The following is a 24,329-nucleotide window of genomic DNA, read 5'->3' as shown; positions in this document are numbered from 1 at the left end:
ATCATGCAAGTGTATATGTGTAAAATGTTATTTATGAATTAGTTTCTAATCAGATAATGCAGTTGTGCATGTTGACACTTCCAGAAATATATATGTTACATACATGGTTTACCCTTCTTACATATTAATGTGCCATACCCATCTGTTATAAACATTTTTAATTCACAGTTACTCAGATATTGTAAAATTTGTAATAAATTACAATATTTTATTAATAATGCTGATATACTGATACAAAAATTAATAGTTAATGGATTTAATAAAACAATTTTAGATAAAATTATTAAATTATTCTGTAATAAAAACAAAAATGTATTAAATAAGTACAAAGAAAATAAAATCAGATAAATTTTTACTTATAATTAATTTTAGTTAAAGATAAGGCCATTTAAGAACTTGCACTACTTTATGCAGACGTACACCTTGAGCTTCATATAAAAGCACAATAGTCACGGTAAACTATCACTTTACTGATGTCATGTTAATTAGTGCCTCTACCATACTGAGGGCAGGAATGCTAACTTCAAGAGGTAAGTTTTATCTTGCTTACCTACAAATGGTAGTACCTTATTTTTATTTTTTAACTTATTTTTCTTATTTTATTTTAACTATATATTTTTCATCTTTTTCTTATTCTTATTTTTAACTTGGAAGAGCAGTCACCTTCCCACAACTGTCTTCAGGCAGTGAAGGGTGATACAGAAGTGGGACGTTGTGGTGATATCGATGTGGGACGTTGTGGGCTTGAGCACCCACATCTCACTTTCCTAGTTCCTAATTTTCTTATTTGAAACTAGCAAACTGGAGATTAAGACTGATAGACAGTGTATCCACACTGCACTGTGGGTCCTACTTCTTGAGTCACCTCCAAAATCTAGAATACATCCCACACATTGTAGTTTGTACCCTAGGATCTTTTTAAAAGCATGCAGCATATTTTGTTTAATTTTAATGCATTTTGTTCATAGCTTAAATATTTATGGTTATAATATGTACATATATATTTTTTTTTTATTTTCTGTGCATATTGAGCAATTATTCATAACATAGCATGTAAGTAAAGGGAGCCATTAAGTTACTCTTGCCTTACTTACTCACACAATTAGGATACTGAACTCGGGTATTACACATAATTTTTCATGAGGAAAATTGCTGCAACGCAGTACATGCTGCATAGAAATAGACAGTGATTGTTTCAACTTGGAAAATCCCCTGGAGGTACAACCATCAGTAACATGGTTAGTACTTGTACCCTGAGAGGAATTGCATTGTTTTTAGCACATAAAACAACATTTTATCAGTCTGGAATAGAATGATATAAAAGATACTTAGAAGCTTTAATAGCTTGACATAACAGAGAGCTCTTCTGTAAATGTGTTACAATGAACACTTTGGTTATGTTTTGTGAAAGAAAAGATTGATTCACTGTTCTTAACTTATATCTAATCTCTTTCAAACTCAGTTAAAATCCTACGAATTTAGATTTTGTTTTTTAAAACATTTTCTGGTAAAACATGCTTTTATTCTATGGTTCTTACCTACTTATTTGAAGAGAAATCAGTAAATGTCAGAATACCACATTAGTAAATTCACTGGATAAGGTATTTGATGAGCTTCATTCTTTACACATGCATGTCACTGCCCTTTATCACCGGGAGTAAAACAAGAGGTGGCACTGTTAAACAGCTAGTTACTTATTCTTCATTAAGAGGAAAAGAATGCTTTATACGTTGAAAAATAGTGTGATTGATCGCACTGCTCATTTGCCACCTCAAAATAGCAATTCAACAGCTTTTAAAAGGGCAACCAGAGGCAAAGCCACATCATTCCACAAAATTAGTAGGATACAATTCCTTACTACTAGACTAATTATTTACTGGTTATTGGTTAATTGAAAGAAAACTAGGTACAAACACAGATGATAACAGTGTTTTTGATTTAAAAGTAGCCTTTGAAACTTAAAAACATCAACAACTAACTATACACAGAATTGTAAGAAAACAAGTAACAACCTATATACAAGTCTTGTCTTTTCACCGATTCTTGAAATGGGTCAGTCAGGAACTATTCATGCTAATGAAACAAGACCTTTCACTTACTGAAAACATTATTACTTGATTCTTTAAAAACCAGTGAGATTGCAAGTAAATATAGCACTTAAACTAATACAAGCTCAAACTCAAAATAGTGTTGCATAAATTTTATCCTGAAGATTTTAGTTTCTATCAATATAAAAAATGTGTGTGTGTATGTATGTATATATATATATATTACATAAACTTACTATTCTCTCCAGACTTCAATGTGACATAAATTTTTCTTGTGACTTGATCACCGTCCATGAAAAGTTGGTGAGCTGATGACTGAAAAGCAATATTCACCTCTACAAGCAGAACATATAAAATGTATTGAAAGAATGTTGGATAAAATGTTCTTAATAAAGTAAAGCAAGACTTAATATGCTAATACCAAACATATTCCTACCTCCTTGAGTACAAAATGTTTATAGTAGAAAAGGTGAAAAAACAGCACCTTACCGTGAAATGAAGGTAAATCATTTACTGTCAAATTTCAAATATTATGGCCATGCTCATACCCTTACACTGATCTGTACAACAATAAAATATCTGCTCATTTTATAAAAGGTATTTTCATCTAATTAAAACTAAAGCGGCTCAAGATATCTTTTGAAAATTTTACACAATGCTTCATGATAATATATGTTAAAACATTTGGATGAAATTTGTACCCTTAAAGTTTCGCAACATTAAAGACAGTGGTGGACTACCATTCTTAAAGTTCAATGAATGTTAAAAGCATTCTGTCTGCAGTTTCTTGTTATTATGTATAATAAAAATATTATTTGTTAGAAAAATTTTACAACAAACTTAATCTAATAACTTGTAGTCAAGGACAGATTATCATTCAACTTTTTCATTTCACAAGAAAGTCTGTAATACTATAACCTTCAAAACTTTTTTTAGGTAATAAACCTTTGATCTGACTATACTACTATACTAACTTCCATATAACCATCAAATGAAAACTTCTGCCATTTTTTCACAAACAATGAAATTAAATTATCCATTAACATCACTTGGTTTAACTACTCAACTTTTGGTATATCTTGCCATACATGTTTTGATATTATGTTGGCTGTCCTAGTTTAAATTACATAGTTCAACTTCTTTTTAATTAATACTAATGACAGTAATAATAACCTTTTTATTTATGTCAAGTTTAAGAAACATCTCTCTCATAACTAAAGATTTGTAAAATTTAATTATTTTTCATGAAAAATATATATTAATATTCTTAAGTATAACATACAATAGAAAATTTCCTAAACTGGTGTTTTGTAGTTTAAAATTAAAAGTTAGTTCTCTTATTAGACTGAAAAAATTACCTTACTCAAATACATAGTCAAAACACTTTGACATAAATATCAGATATAAATGTTACAGAATGATATTTAACCTTTAAAATTAAATAAAAGGTGAAAACACAAATACATCATTTGTAAAATACTATGTTCCTCTAAACAGATGTAAATATGAGAAACCATAAAATATCTTCAAACAAAAATAAATGAGTATAGAGATTGTACAAGACTGAATGAAAACAGAATTTCACCATGCCAGAGTATGACATGTTGATTATACATAGAAGAGGACTGGGACAATTAGACATGGACCCAAATGATTTAATTTTTTTAAATTAGTGAAGTCTAAGAGTTTTTTTCTACCAAATAAATGATAAAACTATTATTAAATAGACTCACCTGTTTGTGAGTATCACTAGTCAAATCATCACTTGTTTTACTACCCACATTACAAGACCTACCAATCAATCGTGTCACATCCAATTCAATTCTCCCAGATACCTTAAAGAAGCCTGCAAAACCAGTGCAAGTTGATGTGATGGCTTTTGAAATCTCTTTTATACCCAAGATACTTTTGTAGATTAGTCCCCCCAGATCTGCACAACAAATATCATTACGAACTAGGCAATTGCTGTTCATTTCCCCTTTGTATGTTCATTATGAATACTTTGTCAAAATCACCTATAAAAGAACACTATATATTTCCCTACTTCTAAAACATAAGTATCACACTCAAATCTTCACAATTTGAAGTTATTTAAAAAAGAAAAGAAACATGTTCTGCAATTAGAAACTGAAGTATGTTCACTAAAAATTATGAAGGACTTAGTGAACATTTTCTCACACTACTAATAGATTTCTACTAGAAACCTCCTCAATAGCTTTTCTTGATCCTCTAAAGTGTTAAGAAGTGATTTTCTTCTTCCACAGACTTTATTCTGAGCTGTTCAGTCAGCATGCAAAAAGAATGCGACAACCCTCCACCAACAGAAGCATGACACATTCTCTTAGTGCAGATGGCATCCCCTTTACTTCGTGCATTCTTGAACTTCACTTTTGAAATTAGATCCACAAAAAACAGAAGAAAACCAGGAGAGGTGAGAAGGATGTGAAAGGAGGTAAGTATCTATTAGAAATCTATTTTCATTGTGAGAAAATAACTTCCGATACACAATATACACTACTGATCACACAACAGCTACAACCCCATGCTGAGTAGATGGAGAGTTGGTTGATTGTTTGGAATTTTTTGGCACAAAGCAACAAGGCTATCTGTACAAAACAACTGGTGTAAAAAAGAAAAACTCTACAGAAGAGTAAAAAGAATAAGTTGAAAGTTAAATAATGACCAATTATGAGAAAAAAAACTGAAATAGAAAAAAAGGTCAATGGCTTGTAAAAAGTTAAAAAATATAATCAATCAGGGAAGTATTACCATCGGCAACAAGTAAAAAATACGTTTAAAATAATGAAGTTGCTCACAATTGTAACCATGGCATGACACTGAAACATGGGATACTGTGACTTAAATGTAACAAATGTCACACAATGATGGATCAGTCCCCCATGAAAAAAAATGCTGATTAAAAAACTGTGATCAATGTGTAGCTCAGCCAAGACAACTTCCTCCTTCCAATCCTTCTGAAGCCAAGATGGCTAAAGACCAACAGAAGGTTCAATAATCAAATGCCAACTTGTGCAAAACTGAGGCTTGAACAGAGGACTATAGTCCATGCATAAGAAAAACACCAGAGCAGACAGATTTAGATGTGGTGTCAGCAAGCTTGTTCCCATGAATACTTACATGGCCAGAAAAACTGGATAGAAATGGAAGTTAGAGAAAACAAGAACAGGATGAAAACTAGCATTAAGTAATTCCAGGACAAGTAGACAGCTAAGAGAGTTGGTGTAAATAGTACAGTCAATGAACTACTTATCTTCTCTGTGATCCAAAGCAAGAGAAATGGCATACAACTCGGCAGTGAATGCAGAAACTGCAGTGGGGATCCTAAAAGAAACCACTGAGTCACAAAACACTATGGCAGAGCCTACAGAGTCACCTGATTTTTAACCCTCTGCAAAACTGGGAACAGAAGAATGGTTTGAAAAATGTTTGGGAGTATCTGCCTTCCTTTCTTCCTTAGATGACTCAAAGAAAAGTCACAGATTGGAATGGTAATGAGTTATGGCAGGATGGTCTGTTCATTGGACTCAGCAATACTGTTCTATGACATATCCAATTCAGCCAGCTGTGCTTGAATACAAAGGCCAAAAGGATGAATGGCAGACTTGTCTTTCTATTCCAAGGAAGAAAAACATCCTGTGGTGGGATGCTGTGCTAATGATTGAGGCTTGATAGCATATTGAAAATAAAGTTACACATGGTGGAGGTGAAAAGGATATTCGTGAGACTCGGTGTACAGACTCTAAACTGGCAAAGTCCAGAAAGCCTCCATGCAGAGGTGAAGCCCCAAATGGCAAATAGGCCAACATCTTTAATGCAGAGGCCCTGGCAAAACTATAGGTCAAAGATCCATAGTCCAGTTTCTACTGAATGAAAGCATGATAGATCTTCAGCACAGAACATCTCATAGGAGTGAAACTCCCATAAAATGTTGTATTGGAGGCCTTCCCTGATTAAGGTTTCAAGTCATATCAGGTGGTCCAACAGTGGTTTGTTTTGTTTTGAATTTCGTGCAAAGCTGCTTGAGGACTATCTGCACTAGCAATCCCTAATTTAGCAGTGTAAGACTGGAGGGAAGGCAGCTTGTCATCACCACCCACCACCAACTCTTGGACTACTCTTTTACCAATGAATGGTGGGAGTGATCACCATATTATAATTACCCCACGGGTGAAAGGACGAGCTTGGTGTGATGGTGGTTCGAACCTGTGACCCTCAGATTATGAGTCGAGTGCCTTAACCACCTGGCCATGAGGATTGGAATAGCAATGATATGTTAAATGTTGGTCAGAAACATGAAAAGGTTAAAGCATACTAGCCCCCAAAGTTAACTGATAAAAAACCAGTGTGCACTAAATAATCTGAGCTACAGATCATACACAACAGGTAAAGAGTTGCAACATAGGAAACAGAAGAAACACTAAAAATGTAACAAACCTGTGTAACTAATTGGAGGAAAAAAGTAGAATGCTGAATATCCTTTAGAGTGCAGGTCATGGCTTCATGGCAAATAAAAGAACAGGTAAAAGGCTATCTCAATCTTTCCTGTCCTGAACAATCTCATTAGCCAGCAGAGGCACAGACCATCTTGAAGAAGAAGGCATAGGTGCCAAAAAAAAACAAACTCCTGACTAACAAAGGTTTAAATCTTCTTGGCAGACAACACTGATCCTATTGCCTGGGCAACAGGAGTTTATGTGTCACCTGTCACATCTGCAGCCATGGTGGTAATCGTGGTAAATAATTACTTATTCATAATTCACTATAAATTGCATGAAAATTATTATTAAAATTTGCAACACAATAAAACATAAGAAGTTGGAAAGCAAACTCATTTAAAGAAAAATATATATATATATAAACAAGTTTTAAAGATGAGAAAAAATATTTCCAAAAATGTAAAGCAAGTAACTTGCCTGAATTGGGAGTGTGTCATGCTCCTGTTGGTGGAGGATTGTCACAGGTTCTATGTGTGCTAAGTGGGTAACTTGAACTTGTGGGTACTAAGACCAGTGTGTCAAATGAGAAAATTTATTTTGAATGTGTTAGAGGACAGTGGAAGAACAAAGAAAGCTATTGTATGAATGGAGATATGTGTCATACCAGAACACTATAATCATAAAAGACATTTAACTCACCATGCTCAGTAGCAGGACCAGGAGGAACTCTGAGCAAATGGTTAGCATGATCTATAAATGCTTGAAAAAGTTCTCCTCTTCCAATAAGGTAGAAATCTTTGACTGTTCGAAGGTGAGCCACCAAATTACCTTGTTCCACAATGACCTTCCACACATGCTACATCACCAAAATACATATTGGAAAAATGAAGAATACTATATTTTAATACATGAAATACTATTGTAAAAGCTACAGTCACAAAACTTTACATCAACTATCTTTCAGAAACAGTTAGATAGACAGTAGATGCATCATAGTCTATTTGAGTTACTATGAAAAAGTTCTTTTAAAATAATAATCCTTTTCTGATGGTATTGTTTATGCAATAAATACTCCACATCATTTCATAAAGGGAGTTTCAAAAATGAGATAAAAAGTTATGTTGAAATCAGTTTTTTTTGCTTGTTTTGGACTCTACTCTGTGAGTCCAAATCTATAATCAAAAATCTAAAGTAAAAAATGAGTACTATCTGATATCATGATATACACATTTATCAGTTAATCTGAAAGATTTTGGCATTGTTCAGTCATGATTTCAGAGCTAAAATGACTTTATGGCCTTTTACATATTTATACATGACTAGTATATTTCATAAAAATAGTTTCACTCAAAATGGATATATGCATAACCTTTAAAAATGGGAAATCCCTCATACATTTAACTACAACTATATGCTTTAAAACAAGCTTATCTATTAGCTACTAATATAATATTTTTAATACAATAAAAAATTTTGAACAAATTTAAGGGATATATAAGATGAAGGAAACAATAATATTGTTAGATACACAAGATTGTTGAAGTTATTATTTAATTTATTTAGTGATTTAATATTTAATTATTATTTACTTTTCATAACAAGTGTTAAAAGTTAATTACTTTAAAAGTTACAGTTATGACAAGTTTCATTAAACAACTTTGTATGAGTCACACATTGTGTTTGCTGTTTAATAGTTATACTAGGCTTTGTAATACTGTTGACATTATACATAAAGTTTCTCAGACTTTTGCATTATGTGTAATACTGTTGTTATTAAAGTTAGGTTTTTTATAGATATTTTCTGTTGCTTGTTATAAAAGCATACAGATACAAAAGGTGGAAAAGTTATGTCAATGAAAGTAAAACTTAAGTTAGAATGCATGATTATATATATGTAAAAACAGCTGATAAAAAACTGCATGATTGTCAGTTTAGTCATAATAGGGAATTTCTGAAGTGAAAGTTTCACAGTTTGTATTGTAACAACAGAGATAGAGAAGAATAATTTGTATTGTCACTGATTACATTGTGATAACAGAGGACAAAAGAAACAATTAATCTTGTCAATTGGGTTATAATGTAACTGAATCAGCCTAACAGAAAAGAAAATTATTTAAAGTTCCATATATTAGAGTGTAGTGTTGTTTAGTAGAAGTTTTTATGACATACATCTCTCTTCTTCATCCAATACTCTTATCATTGAAAACCTATTTCTTAAATTACCACTAAGTAATTTAATTTCAAGTTTAAATTATCTTTCAGCATACTCCTAAAGCATTGGTTCTCATGCAATCAACAACCAATTCATGTTGAAGTGAACAAAAATTTATCAATACATTTACCTTTCTTCACTGTAAATGTTTAACCCTCAAGAAATGGTCTTCACCTGGTTAACAACCAGTTCAAATTCCAGCAAACCGAAGTTTCTCTCAACCATAATTCCCTCCTTTATACTGTTCTATTACTTAACAAGCACTTGCCCTACATATTCAATAATAAAAACAGCTTTTGTCATCCAATTCCAAATATAATTACCTCTGATGCACTGGTTCTTATCTGGTCAATAACCTTTTCAAATTCAAGAGAACAGAAGCTTTTATCTTGAAGAGCAAACAACTGTTGAGCAAAATAGTCTTCCTGCCCACATGTTGTTACACCTGGAAAATATTTACTACCATGTTAATACTTTTGTCCAAACATTTAACACAAATATCATACTAATCTAAATCAGAAGTGGGCAAGTCTGTCAAAAGATTTTCACTCTTGAAGTATATGAAACTTTCTACTTTTATCGAGTCCATAAATATTCACAACAGAAAAAAATTGTGTGGTAGATCAGTCACTCATTAGTTTCTCTCTTTTCTCAGAAAGATAAAATATTTACAGTTATTCAAATATGCACACTTTTAGAGTACTACAGGCTTTCCCATATAAATATGTTTTTGAGTTAATTCTGTGTACCAGTTATATTCAGTCAAGGCATTTGGCCTAATTGAATATTTTCAGATGTTTCTTATGGACACTGTTGGTGGAGATTTATTTTCTGACCTTGTGTGTGTTTTTGTGGGTAAAATCACAGTGTTTATATTTAGATATGCCAATTTTACTTGGGACAGTCAACCCTTTCCAGATGGATCACAGGTCTACAGTCATGTCATTGCATTTATTGATTTGAGTTCAAAATTTTACTGGACAACTATTTATGTCATTCTATTTGGTAGGAAACTGCATGTTATAATTCAAGTTGTATATTATACATTATTTAATTTCTTAATGTAGTATGTTGAATGCAGCACTGGTTTAAATTAGATTTTTGTGATGTCAAGGTCTCTGGTCTTGTACAAATTACAAACTCATATTACTAATATTTACAAGCTAGAATATAAAATAATAAATTCTTATCTTTTCTATCTGCTAATATATTGCTCATGTACTGGATCAAACAGAGGGGCCCAGCTCATCTCTTTCCATTTTTGAAAATGGTCCCTTATACACACTTACTTCTATATATGACATGTGAATAGCCAATCAAAAGTTCGAAATGTCCCACTAGGCATTTTCAACTATAACAGCTTCCTCTTTCCTTCAAGACAAACCTTCATGCTAGTAAGTCCAGTCTTAACATTATTTGGAGTTTCATAATTTTTAGACCCGAATACAGCTTAGTTACTAAACTTGATAAATTATAATGGATTTCTATGGTATCAATATAGTAATTTATTACTTTTTGATAAATATAAAACAAAAAAAAAATCATTTCACATACTCCATATGTGAAAAATATTTAAGGCTTGACTAGTTATTTATATTAAATGAAGATTAATTTTACTCCGTTCAACACTGTAGTCAAATTCTTTTCTTCTACTCAGTCAAGACACATTTTTGTTTAAGCTCTAGATACATATACATATGCTTGCCATTCCTTCTGTTATTTGTTGTAAGGAAAATCAATAAGTCTCAGAATACAATAGTAAATTAATAAATTAATGGACTAATAGATTCAAAATTATGAATAAGTCATTCAAGGGAACTTTCCTATTTAAAACTGTAACATAAATGTGCATACTGAGCCATAATTTACGTTTCAATTAAAACATCTAGATCTTATAAGGATATTTAATTATCTTGGTCTGGTTTATTTTGAATTTTGCACAAAGCTACACAAAGGCTACCTGCTCTAGCCATTCCTAATTTAGCAGTGTAAGACCAGTGTAATGCAGATAGTTTGTTTCCTCCTGCTGAATGAGCAAACATCAAAGTGGACTTGCTTTCTAATTTGTAATTGACGTGATGAGAACAGATTTGTTTCCTTTAGTGTTCACTGTTGTACATGAAGGCATGTAAAAGTATATTATTCTCTAGTTCACATTGTCAATGCACATAATAAAATAATTGCAAGTTTCCAAAGTCCAATAATATAATACTGGAAAGTTAAATTCTTTAGGAAGGTGATGGAAAATAGTAGCAAGTCTTTTTAACACATTGCAGATAGGTTACGTGTTTACTCATGTTTCATGTGTGCTACTCATTAAAATGTTATTGTGCAGGTAAAAATTTTTTTTTATTGTTGAATACATATTTTCAAACATAAATTTCATTGAAATTTCCTGATGACAGTTATATTTTTCATTGTTGTTACAATTCAGAAGAAAATAAACTACTTTTAATAAATAACAATATTTTTGATGGTAGCTTCCAGTAAAATACCTAACAAATTTAAATGTGTGTAAATAAAATGCACTGTCAATTTTCTGGGAGGTATTTATATCATACTTGGGCAATTTTTTTTGGGGGGGAAACCAGCACAGTGTGAAAAGAATTAGTACTGTAAAAGTATGCTCTCAAATACATATCATTGAAATAGGCTTCAACTGTAATGCAAGTCCACAATTTCCTTCTTTCTATATATTTTATTTATTGTTAAATATTTTTTTAACAAAGTAACTAAAATACAAAAATTAGAAATTCTGTAATTTTTCTACACTTAATATATATTTCTGACAGGTACTTGCCATAAATAGGTAAGTTCATAAACAGGTATTTTCATTCATTGAATGGGAACACACAATAGCAATGTGAGAAACTGTATGACTGATGGAACCCAACATCAGGATGATGAGCTTAAGAAATATGTTTTGGTAATGGAAACTAATTCACTCAATACCATCCAAGAGAAACTGCCCCCCAGTACAACAAAATCCCTGGGATATGAAAATATCAAAGAATAATGTAAGGGGATGAATCATATAAATCTATACATCAAATCACCAATGCCAACAACATGAGTGGAGAAAACAAGAATAACTGAGTGAGGCACTGATACACCTATATGACAAGTGTGACAACTTAAGTAGTTTGGTTCACCTCTGAATCCAAAACCGAGCCACTGGGAACCAGCATCCATGTTGGGGTAGAATGAAGAATCCAAATCAAAAGGGTGAACTGTATTTTAATGACTCAGTCCAAAGATACAACATCCCCTCAGATAAACCCACAGAGACATCACATCTGAGGGTATTTTATCATCTACACCTGCAGAACACTCTCAACTGAATGGTTGTAACATTATTTGCATCTTATATCAATATCACATTCAGGAGGATGCCTCCATGATCCACCACCTAGTGGCTTGGAGTTGGACAGTGGTAAGGACTTTCTTACTCTAATGAAATAAAAAAGAGGGGTGAGAAAATAAGGTGGAAAGTCCAGAAGAATGTCAACACCAGAAACAGTGCCACAGGTGACCATGAAATCTCTATTTTGAAAAGCAGACCATGCCCAATTTATTCAATCAAAGACATGACAGAGATGAGCAGCTATTCCCTTCTACTTTAGCCATGAACTACATGGGTGAGTATGGTCTAGAATGAAGCAAATGGAAGGAAATTGATGCAGTGTAGAACCAAATTAACATTCTGATCCAAAAGGGCTACACACCAAGGTGGACAATTAATCCTGAATGAATGCAACAACAGAGAAAGGGAAAACATTCCATTTATGTTGATTAACATCCCCAGAGAAAGAGTGAATGGAACAAGCTAAAAAAAAGCAACCTGCTGGGAAAAACCAGATCTCCTTGTCATGGACCAGACAAAAACTAGGAATGAGGTGGAAGATATGAAGGGCTGGATAAAAAACTGGTGACCAAGGTTGACACAGATGGGATGGAATGAGATAGAGGTAATAGAGGGGCAAATTGAAGCTGGAGTAGCCAAACAAACAGTTCTGTTAGGCCAGTATGGAGCAATCAGAAGGATTTGAAATGGAGTAGTGTGGATGACCAAAATCACACTGTGAAGGTGGATAGAAGGATAAACACACAGGTATTTGTTGGTCTAAACTAGACTGAACTTACTGACAGCCAGAGCAAGAGGATGAAGAACCCGAGACCAAAACATAGGTAACTTGATATTGACAGATGTGGCAAATGCATTCAGGAGAGGAATGCTTCACTGTAGGCACAGCCACTGGAAGAGAGAGGATTGAGAGATCATTCTGTGGGATACCCTGACTGGCTGGGAAAAATAAACTGCAACAAGATTGAATGCATCTGAAACATGACATGGAACCATACAAATACTGACCACGTGGGCCAAAAAAAAAGAAGAGATTCAAGGTTTGACAACAAAAGAAATGAGTGCAACCTTAGTTATCAATATGAGCCACCATTGTAGAAATATCAAAATGAACCAAAGCATGACATACAGCCAGAAGTTCCAGGATGTTGATATGGTATGATCTTTCAGCTGGATACTACTGACCTGAAGTTCCCAGCAGACACACCCATGCCCCTAGTCCCAAAGGGAAACATTCACAAAGATCTGCAAATTCAGAAGAGTGGGAGGAAGCAAAACACCCATCAACATGTTAATCTTGTCCAACCACCAATGAGGATTGCCTACAAGTATTGGATTCCCAGGAGATCCCAACAACAGAGGAACTGTGTGTGTAAAGATAAAGCCTAAAAAGACAAATTGGCCAATGTAGAAATAATCAGGGAGAAACTATCCTTTGAAAAACATTTGTGGATCACCTCAAAAAGCAGGTGGATGGTAAACAAGTGCCATAGGAGAGTCACTGGGGTGAGACAAAGGTGGCAAAATTGGGCATGGGAGAAATGAACAGGATAATCACGGTTCAACTCCCACATGGGCAAAATTTATTCTAACTATTGAGAACTTAGAAACAGCCATTCAACCTAATGGTAGGCTAAAGCAAAGTAATTTAATATTCACTGTGGGAGAGAAATGCTGGTAATATAAACCATCTGAGAAATAAAATACTTAGCATGAACTCTAATGTGTGTGGAAAAACTAAATACTTGAGGAAATATCAAATAACAAAGAAGGATGAGGTTCATATGAAATCAGAACATGCATGAGAAATCATGTCTGAAAAATGCAAATTAGGTTGATTCTACATTAGAGGCAAAAATAAGGTGTAGAAAAAAAGCTGTCAATTTTTTTTTTTTTACCTGAACAGGTTCAGCACGTTCAACAGGATCAGGCAAATCAAGGTTACTCATATAAGTCAAAATAAATGGTGGATGATAGCCTACAAGTCCAAAGATGAATTACCCCACTTGTAACCTTTGCAAGCATGCCAGTGGAAGGATTATCTCCAAAGTGGGAACCTGAACTTTGGAATTCATTGTGTAACAATGAGAAATCAAGTACAATCATTTGACAAAAAAAAAAGAGAGAGAGAGAAAAACTAGGAAAATAAGTTATCTGAAAACCTAATAACTGTTGAAGAACAAAGAAAAAATTATCTTTGGAAAAATAACAAAAGATCATTTGTACTACCAGATGAGAAGTGAGAGTTCCGTAGAATCAAACAGAGGGAGTCACATGATGCTGTACATGAGAGATTCAGTTGAACCAGTAGGTTGGTTGGTTGGTTTAGCACTTATTGGTGCAAAGCAACTGGGCTATCTGCACCAAATATTTGGTAAAAAGGTAAAATCCTTAAAATATGTAAAAAGGAATCATGCTGAAACAAAACATAGTCCAATTTTCAAATTAAAATCTTCAGTAGAGTTAAAAAAACAAAGGCCCTTAAAATTTTAAAAACACAACTGAGGTGGGCAGTGTTACCATTTCCAAAGACACTGTCCAATGTCAAGGGTGAACTCATGGAAAAAAATGTTTAAAATGGTGCCATCACTCTCAATCATAATGATGGCATGACAGTAAAATGTGGACTATTGTGACCTGAGTGGATAAAAGTTTCAGATAAAAGAAAGCGATGAGTTAAAAAACTGTGAAGAATGCATTGCACCTCTTTCTCCTCCACCCATTTAGGGCAAGAAATAGAGTAAGAGGGGTTTCTAGTTTGTACTCATAAGCATTGTGGTCTTTGCCACCACAATGAGGACATGTTAAAGAACTATGACATGATGTTTTTCAGTGACTGAACTGTTAACACTGGAAACATCTGAGAGGGTTAGGAATGTATGATTGCACCTTACAGTTCAAATAACCTGCTTTGTCTGTGGCAGGAAGACGTAGTAATGTAAATGTCAATATCAGAATATCAGTAGACACCATAATTCCATCTTTGCAAATGGAGATTTGGCACACTACAGAAATGTCTTGGCTGGAGAAACTAGTGAGGATCTCTGACTCAGGAATGTTCTTTAAATCCCTCTCAACTATAACTCCTCTGTAAAAGTTCAAAGTTGCATGGGGAGTAACCTCAATAAGTATATCTCCAATGGCCTTTCATTTCAAGAGGAGTTTGGTATGTTGTGGTGAAGATGTTTCCACCAAAATGTCTCCAGAATGCAATTTCTTTACTGACATAGGAAGGCCAGCAAGTCCCTATAATCCCTTTTGAATAATAAACGGATACATCTGCCCTAAGAATTTCTTGGATAAGAAATGGACAATAAGAAATCGAGATACAGAATCTGACTGTTATGCTGACTATAAAAAGTTGTCCATGTGTGTTCGTTTTCTGATAATATATTGTTTTTTCAATTTTTTTTTTTTTTTTTTTTTTTTTTTTTTCATAAATGGGGGGTATCCATAATAAAGACGTTACATTTCGGTGCCCACTCACCCCACCAAACATAGAGCCCTAAGAGGAGATGCACAACAATGCCAAATGAGGACACTGCAACGATGCCAAGGTTTTCCGAGCACTGTAACAAAATACCAGTATTGGACACAATGTCCACAACATCTGTTGAGAAAGTCCAACACTGTACTTGGTTGACCCTAGCCCAAATGGACCAGCCGAATGGCCCTGGGGTTGGAGCATCCCAAAGTTACCTGTCTACAGTAATTCAAGGCCAAACTGGTGTGTTGGAGTTGGACCCCTCAAACACCAGAATGTTCTCCTCCCCTTCACGGATTGCCACACATAGCAAACACATGGTTGGATGTTTAGATCCCTGAAAAGGTAAACCAAAAGTACAAAATCTTCTCTGGAAGGTTCCCTCACCACATACAGGAATCCACCTCTAGGGACAGTAGACTGGAAGGTACATGGGAGCTCAAGGTTAATGGCATGTGTAAAAATGTTATTTGCATATAGAGGGCAGCAATGAATGTGAATAGCTATTTATGTGAGAAAAGATAATATACATAATTAGAGTTATTAACTTATATAATCAAAAGTAGGTGAACAAAAATTCAGATCAGCTCAATCTAACTGCATCACATTACTGTAAATTTATCAACTGTCTATACTAAGTTCTTACACTAGGGTTAATTGCCTGTTACCTACTTAAGTTGGGTTTAAAGAAAATTGTAATGTATTAAACTTAAAAGCAGGTGTGAAAAAGTTAGATAACTGAGGCTACTGCAATAAATAATTGTTTATTACAACCTGCAGTCATTCTAGAAGAAAAAATTTTTTTTTTATTTTCATATTTTCAATTTACTTTTTCTTTATACATTGACAATGTCACTACAATCAGTTACAAATATAGCATACAAAGTTTCACTGAAAAACTTTTTGTTATTCATTTAAGAGATCCTAGAATTATGAAAATAACTTTTCACTCAGACTGACTCAGTAAAGGCATCATAAATTCACAGACAAATTTTTAGAAGAAATACAATTAAAAAACTTATTTTTTGTATACAACATATTTATAACATTTACTAAAAGTATGTCAGTACTTGTGAAGATAGATTTAATAAATTCAGAATTATGGTTATCACCTATTTGTTTTTCTTCTAAAATAATAATTACTGAAATGTGTGATAGAAAAAAAGAACTGAAAAAGATAACAGATGAATGAATATAAAAACAAGACTTGTCAGATGAATGTATTAATGATAAAACAGTCAAGTACAACTGGAATCATGACTTTCTTGAAACTGCAAGAGGATTCAGAACTGTCGTGCAATCACAGGGTGAATATGCAAAATAAGCAAGAATGCACTACACATCATTCCAGCAATGAACTTAAAAGAACTAAATATCTATGATGAAGCTGAGATACTCAGAATAAATTTCTATGGAACTACTGGCTTACTTTACGTAGATTTTACAGAAACAAATATAAAATCCAATCAAAGGGAAATAGTTTACAAACATTGTATAAGATAATATATAATGAGTTGTATGCTAATGTCTGAACAAGTTCAGTGGGCATTCTGTGTTTTAAAGCAGACTGGAAGTTAGTACCACTATGCAATACGTTTGATCATGAAATATTTCATCATCATGCACAAACAGATTGATTTTGAGTTGCAGTAATAAATCCTGGTTCCAAAGAAAAAAAAATTTAATCTTTAATTACATATGATGTCATAATTACATATGATCTTTTAAGATCTCACAGCAGTTTTCTTAAGAAAATAGTTCTAATTCATAGATGAATTTTTATACCAAACACCAGTTTTCAAGAATTCATGTCCTAGGCTTGGAAATGACATCCTGAGATGATGAAAATCAGCTTTATCATAACAGTGAAAATTCTAGAGAAAGCTTTTATGCCTAATGAATGACATTTATAAGGCATTTGAATATTTCTGTACATTATGATCACCAGTTCTGTATATTGCACAGTAGTGTGTGCATACACAATAATCACCCTTGGTCTTTTCTTTTGTTTGTCATCAATTTTGTACAAACTAAACCTACCTAAATATATGGTGCTACTGATCTGATTCTTTCCAAAACAGCAGACTGAATGTCCTGCAAACAGAATCTTCTCTGCAACTCGACTTAGAATGTAAGATGGCAAGACGTCAGGATTAAGGAAATAAACATCGAGGGACCGTCTATCACTTGACACCTAGTATGAAATGATCAACTTAACTTACAAAATATTTACAAAAAATGTTTAAATCTGTACACTTTGATATCTACTATTACCAATAAGTTAAAATTAATTTTTATTTTATTAGAACATTAATCAAAAGCTGATTTTAAGTAAAATATGTAAGTAAACAAATGCAAGGTGTAGCATGTCCAATACAATTCTAAAGTACTCAAGATAATTATGTATTGTAATCAATCTACTTTTTATTCAACATATTTTCTAATGATCAGACATATAATTAAGAACACACATATTACATACTGCATACTTAATACAATGTATGATAAAATAAATTTAATTCAGTTTTCTGATGGTCAATAATTACTGATATTCAAAGCAGTTTTAATCTTAATATTTGCTGAGAATGAATAATGATCCTAAAACATGACAAGCTAAGAGCTATATCAGCTTTCATTAGCTCAATTAATTCAGTATTATTAAAATAAATTTCTGTTTCTAACTGTGGAATACAGCTCATGGATATTATAATTTATAAAGCACCTCTGAGTAGTATATTCCATTACAAAGTTGATAAAAATTACCTTTCACCAACTTAATCCATGTAGTTAATTGATTAATCTTTTGAAAAAGAGGAAACAGATTAGAAACATGCTTTTCTTAATATGTGATAATTTGATTTCAAAATACAGAAGTAGCCAAAAAAAGAATCAATACAAAAAAATTGTATTTAAATCATCCATAATCATCATGTAGCCAAATAGAAAGGATGTACTGTTCATATTATTACATTAAGATTAATTATAAAAACCTTCAAATTTCTAGATAAGATATGTTGTCAGATATTCAAATTATTGCAATAAGGTTATTTACAAAATCTTCAGAGCTTCAGCAAGAACCACATAAGATGCCCAAAGTAAGTTTTTGAAAATACAGGGTTACTTCTGAAACCTTATGAGCTCTGGAATATGTGATGTTTAACCTGCTGACTGCCAAGTATTACAGCTGCTACAGCAACTCCTTTTAATGCTTCTTCATTTTGTAACTTTTTTCGGGACGCCATTTTAGATCAAAAGTGAAACAATCTGTAAGTAGGTCAACTGTATGTATGGTGCTGATATCTAGCATTGAAGTTGGGTATTATTGAGAAGGAATTAACTCGTCCGTGGCACTGTGTTTCCGATTGGCTTGGACAAGTTATCTTGTCTACGGCACTAAACAGGTTAATGTAACAGGGTGACTTCTTATGTTTTCTGAGTTGTTGGTAGGATGTATTGTAAGGACTTCAAAGTGCTGCAAGAAACCTTCTAAGACCTTTTGTGCTTTAATGTTAGATATACACAACTTTTAATTTAAGTATAGTGCAGGTTATAAACTTAGTTATTTTTACAAGTGATTGTTTATTACAGGTTTACATAACTGTATAGTTCAATTGCAAATTTAAAAGTTGAAATACATTTGCATCATGTTACTGGAACCTTCTACATTTTTCTCAAGTGTTTCTACATCAAAATATATTGTAGTATACAGAAAGTTCTAGGTCTCAGTTGTACTATTTATAAATATTCATACAAAGTACAGTTCTAGAAGTTAAGGAAAAGTTAATAAAATAGATAGATCGAGATTGAGTGTAACTGTGTATTTAGCCATAAAGAGCACACAGTGACATTTATTTTTAAGTGAAATTATCAAAAATCATATTTTAACAACAAAGTAGAGAAGAAGAACTTGTCTTGTCAGTTGTCTTATAAAGTAATTGAACAAAGCTATGTCAACTTCTGAGATAAAGATAATTATTTAAAGCTTTAGATACAACCATGGTAACCAGTAGTGTAACATAAGTGAAATTACTGCTGATATATTGTAACAATAGATCAGAGGAGAGTACTTTGATTTTTTTTAACTGTGTTCTAAAGTAATTGAAAAAAATCTATGCAGACTTTGGATACAAAGATACAATTTTTCAAAGCTCTAGATACAATCATGATGATCAACTGTATAATGAGTATCTGTATGAATTTTTCACTTGTTTTAATATTATTTTGAAACTAGTGTGCTAGATACAGTATTCAAATTACTGCATCAGAATTACTTTTAAAGACATTTTCAACTCAAGTCAGGATACACTGCAAGATATTTTGGTAACTTTCTGAACTCTTGGTAATGTATTGCAATACATTCATAGTTTTGCATTAGGGTTACTTTCAAAGTTTATCAAGCTCAAAGTAGGAAGTTTTATCAGATGTTAAATTTGGTTTAACCCTGTCTTAATATGTTTGTGAATTTACCACAGCTCTGTAACCAAAGTTTTGATTACCTATTTTTTAAACTTTGTTCGTAATTACATGGAGTCAGTGTTAACTGCTCTTAGTGCAAAATTATTTTTATGCTAAGATATTTTATCTATTATTTTCTATACATGATCTGTCAGCCTGACTGACGTCCTACCCACCATAAAGAATTGGAAATAAATGTAAATCATCCTTTCTGAAATAATTGTAACAGAATACCACAATTGCTCATGCTGACCAGCTTAAAACATTCAACAACAAACATTTAATTATATTAGTTTATTGTCTTTCAACCATGATCAATAATAATCCCACTAAACAATTTTTAAATTACTTAGTGAACCTGTAGTTCATGTTACCATAACGAATTATGTAAATGCATGAGCTACTCCAAAAGCATACCTTCTGAAGAGATTTTATTATTATTATTCTCATTATCTCACCTAACCTCACTGAATTAGTTTCAAATTTTTACATTTCACTTAGTTTTATAATGTTAATAATACACATGAAAAAAAATATATATATAGTATGTATCCGAGTCCTTTTTTTGTTTTTTGTTTACTGTTGACTGTTGTTATAGTAATGGCATTACTACACTAAATAATTTTTTCTTTAACCCTTCTGCAACAGGTCATGGATCAAAGGCTATGTTAGTGTGTTTGTTGACTTGCATTCAAAATTTTATTGAAGTACTATTTTATGAAATTATGTCAAGTTTCGGATCAAATTGTAGATGATATCTCAGATTTTAATATTATATACAAGTTAATTTCTTAATTTAAAAGTAAATATTAAAAGAACAAATCTAAATATAGAATTTAGTGAGTTATGTGGAATGTTGAATCCAGCACTGTTTAAAATCATATGTTTGTGATGCCAAAATACAAAGTCCAAAGTTTTGTACAAATTAAGAACTCAAATTAATAATAAAGACAAGCTGTAGTATAAAATAAGAACCTCATATCTTTTTAATTTGCTGATATATGGTTTATATACTGAATCAAATACAGTGGTCCTGTTCACCTCATTCCATTTTTGGAAATGGTCACTTGCATTCTCTTACTACACAATACGACACATTAATAACCAATATACAGCTTAGAATATCTCTAGAATGGTTTTCTCAGTACTTTTCTTCTGTGAAAAAGCTACCATGTTCTTTAGATCCAAGTTTTCCAGGAAGTAGGTTGTGTCTTTAATCTGCTCAAAGTTTCATATTTTTAAAAATCCAAATCTCACTTAGTTACTAAGCTTAATAAATTATGGTGGAACTCTATGGTATCAGTGTAATTATTTATAATATTTGGTTATTCAGTTATATATATAAAACCTAAACAAAATTTTGTTTGATATCCTACATGTGCAAAATTTTAAAAGGCTTAACAACCTATGTCCAGCAATACCTGAGTAAAAAGGTTGCAGCAAGAATATATAACTGACTGCTTTCCTTCTTGATTTATTGCTCTATATTTTAAGAAAAATAAGTTTAATAATTTATTTCTAAATAGTAATAACTATGTACATATATATAATGTATAATAATTGAAATGTGACTGTATATTACAAAATACTAGCCCACGAAAACATAACCAAGACAGGTAAAACTGAAGGTCAGTTGTATATTACTGAATATGTGACCTGAGTGCATGTGCAACCATGTCAGTGCAAGCTATGCAATGTTAGATAGGCATGACTGGAAAGTCAGTGTAATAAAAAAACAACAAATTAGTATATGTATTACTATGTAGCTTTATGAAACTTAAGCTACATAGACTAAACATATGTATTTTTGTGTTTTAATATGTAGTCATTTTAGAATGAAAAATCATAATTTATATTTATTTCATACAAAATTTGGAAATTATCATTTTTTATATTTATTTCCTAATTTGTTGTGATGGTTGCGAGGTTGGTCAAGTGATAGACCACACACAGAAAACAGAAAATAACAAAATATAAAGTCTTACGAAGACAAAACATTAGAAATGCATTTTAGAAGACTTTATAGATTATGCAAATAATATTTGAGATTTTAAGGACAAAGAATAGTTTTTTAATTATAACATAAAATCACTTTTCACTCAGACTAGTAATGAAACAGACTGTTTTCACAAACAAATCTTTGGTAACACAATATGTCATTAAAAAATATCTGTAATCTTTACTAAAAGTCTATGAAATTTTTTGAAGATACACATGCTGTATCAGAATTTACAGAGCAAATATTTAACATGTGCAAACGTGTAGACAAACTAGTGTATATTATACCGAGCCCATAATACACCTTAGAGCACAGAATAATACCATGTATAAAGCAGACAATGTCTCACAACTATCATAATTTTTCAGGACTTCTAACGATGTAATAAGAGCCATTAAAAATTCAGCTAAACTAACTGATGTGTCTTCCAATTGGAATATAGTTTAACCTGGAAGGAAAATACACAATGCTCTGTAGAGAAAAAAACATAATATACTTTGAAATTCTGAAAAACTTTCCACATATAGCTCAGAAGGCTATCAGATTATTCCTTTTAACCCTTTTGTAACACACAGCTCAAAATGCATATGTTACAAACTTTACAGTTACATTTAAAATTTAAATAAGCTACCTTTAACATTAATGTATATGAATACACATGTCATCAAAACATAGCTAATAAATCAAATTTTAATATTATAAAAGTTATAAATTCTCTCAATCTCCCATAGTATAAGAATTGTGACATTTGCTTTCTAGGTCTTCCCCTCTTCTCTACTTTATTTACCACCCCTCTCAGAAATATAGAATTTAACATAAATTATTCATCATGGTACAGTTAATACTCAAGCAAAGCGAAACCTGTATAGCCTTAACTCTTTCTTGTTTACAGAGTCATAAAGTAGAAAATCAGAAACATTTACCATACCCACCTGTCACATCCCTTCTCTCATACATTTCTTGTAGTTTTCTCTAGTATTTGGCTTTATGTTGGTTATAAATAATACAGTATAAAAAGTCAGGGAAATATATTGACAATTTGTGTAAGACAGAATGTGACAGGTTGGTATAGTAACTGGGACTGATTTTCTCTGTAAACAAACAACATTTATGGCTGTAAAAATTTTGCTTAGACTGTGTAATAACCATATTATAATGAGTAATATATGTTAAATGCAGTATTTGCAAAAGGAGTGGTAAATAAAATAAAGAGGGGAGAGGCCCAGAAAGAAAATGTTACAATTCTCATACTATGGGAGACTGATGATTTATTTAAATATTTTCTTATAATATTATGAATTTAAAACTTATAGAATATTAAAATTTGAATGTTAACACTATAACAGCTTGTGACCATATTTTGACTTATTTGTGAAGAAAGGGATAAAAGCCTTGTATGCAAAAAAATTCATTTGCAAAGTCTTTCTTACACTTAGCTCTTTACTATTCTCTGATTCTACAGTCTCTCTCTTTTGGATAAAGAACTCTTTGAATGGATCCAACAAAATTCCATGTAACATCCAAGCAGTCAGCTGTTTGTACAAAATATGGTGGCAACTTTTCAAGATTCTATAAAAATAATAGATAAATTCCTTTGTTTCAAATTGATTGTAACAGTTTAGTTACTTGAGTATATAATAATATTTTACAAATGTTAAAGTCTTTTAAAACTGGCTGATTTCATAATATTACTCAAATAACTCAAACATTATTTAAACTCTATCATCATATATCAATAAACATAACAATAAAATGTAATTTATAATCTAAGTTTGTACATAATCTAAATTTTAATTTCTTAATTTCAAAAAAGAAATTTTAAACAAATTCTCAATCTTTATTTCTTGTGTCCCATTTAAGCCCCAATTTTTCTGCGTTAAAAATCATTGGTTACATTTTCTGCTAATTAAGAACATAAACTAAACATAATTACAAGCAAGAACTAAAATTTACATCTACAACCTTCTGGATTTGCCAAAATATCAACAGACCCAATAGAGAAGACCCTCTCTGAATTTTGAAATTGTTTACTAATCAATGTTATGTGAGTGATGGTCATGTTTGTAACCAACAGAAAGAGCAAATTCTCCTTTAGAAAAATCATACAAAATTTAGATTTTACAATACAAACCATTAGTTACTGAAACTGTATTGTTTTATTGATATTTTTTGCTCCAAACACTAAGCTAATATTTTTACATATTTATAGCTTACATAGAAAGCTAGTAAATTACAGTTGTCTGAGACATTTTATTCTATGCAGTGAATAATATCTTTCATTCTAAAAGGCATTTTTTTTAAAGCTATGTA

General features: G+C 31.9%; 1 protein-coding gene and 1 pseudogene across 3 annotated transcripts in view; both read right to left on the bottom strand.

Moving 5' to 3' along the window:
* LOC143239052 (gamma-tubulin complex component 4-like) overlaps positions 1-24,329 on the bottom strand; it is a 403,661-nt gene that overhangs the window by 337,165 nt on the left and 42,167 nt on the right. The gene's annotated exons all lie outside the window — the stretch shown is intronic.
* Positions 1-24,329, bottom strand: part of LOC143239778 (gamma-tubulin complex component 4-like) — a 59,198-nt pseudogene that overhangs the window by 22,508 nt on the left and 12,361 nt on the right. The window contains exons 6-10 of the transcript XR_013021365.1: positions 23,450-23,588; positions 17,606-17,759; positions 9,041-9,162; positions 7,205-7,361; positions 2,285-2,383 (exon numbers count right to left, since the gene is read on the bottom strand). The product of XR_013021365.1 is annotated as a gamma-tubulin complex component 4-like (transcript). The remainder of the gene's footprint in view (positions 1-2,284; positions 2,384-7,204; positions 7,362-9,040; positions 9,163-17,605; positions 17,760-23,449; positions 23,589-24,329) is intronic.

The sequence above is a fragment of the Tachypleus tridentatus genome, chromosome 13, assembly GCF_004210375.1.
Source record: "Tachypleus tridentatus isolate NWPU-2018 chromosome 13, ASM421037v1, whole genome shotgun sequence".
Taxonomy (NCBI): Eukaryota; Metazoa; Arthropoda; class Merostomata; order Xiphosura; family Limulidae; genus Tachypleus; species Tachypleus tridentatus.
Note: the sequence above shows the minus strand (reverse complement) of the source record. Positions and strands in the feature narration are given on the sequence as shown.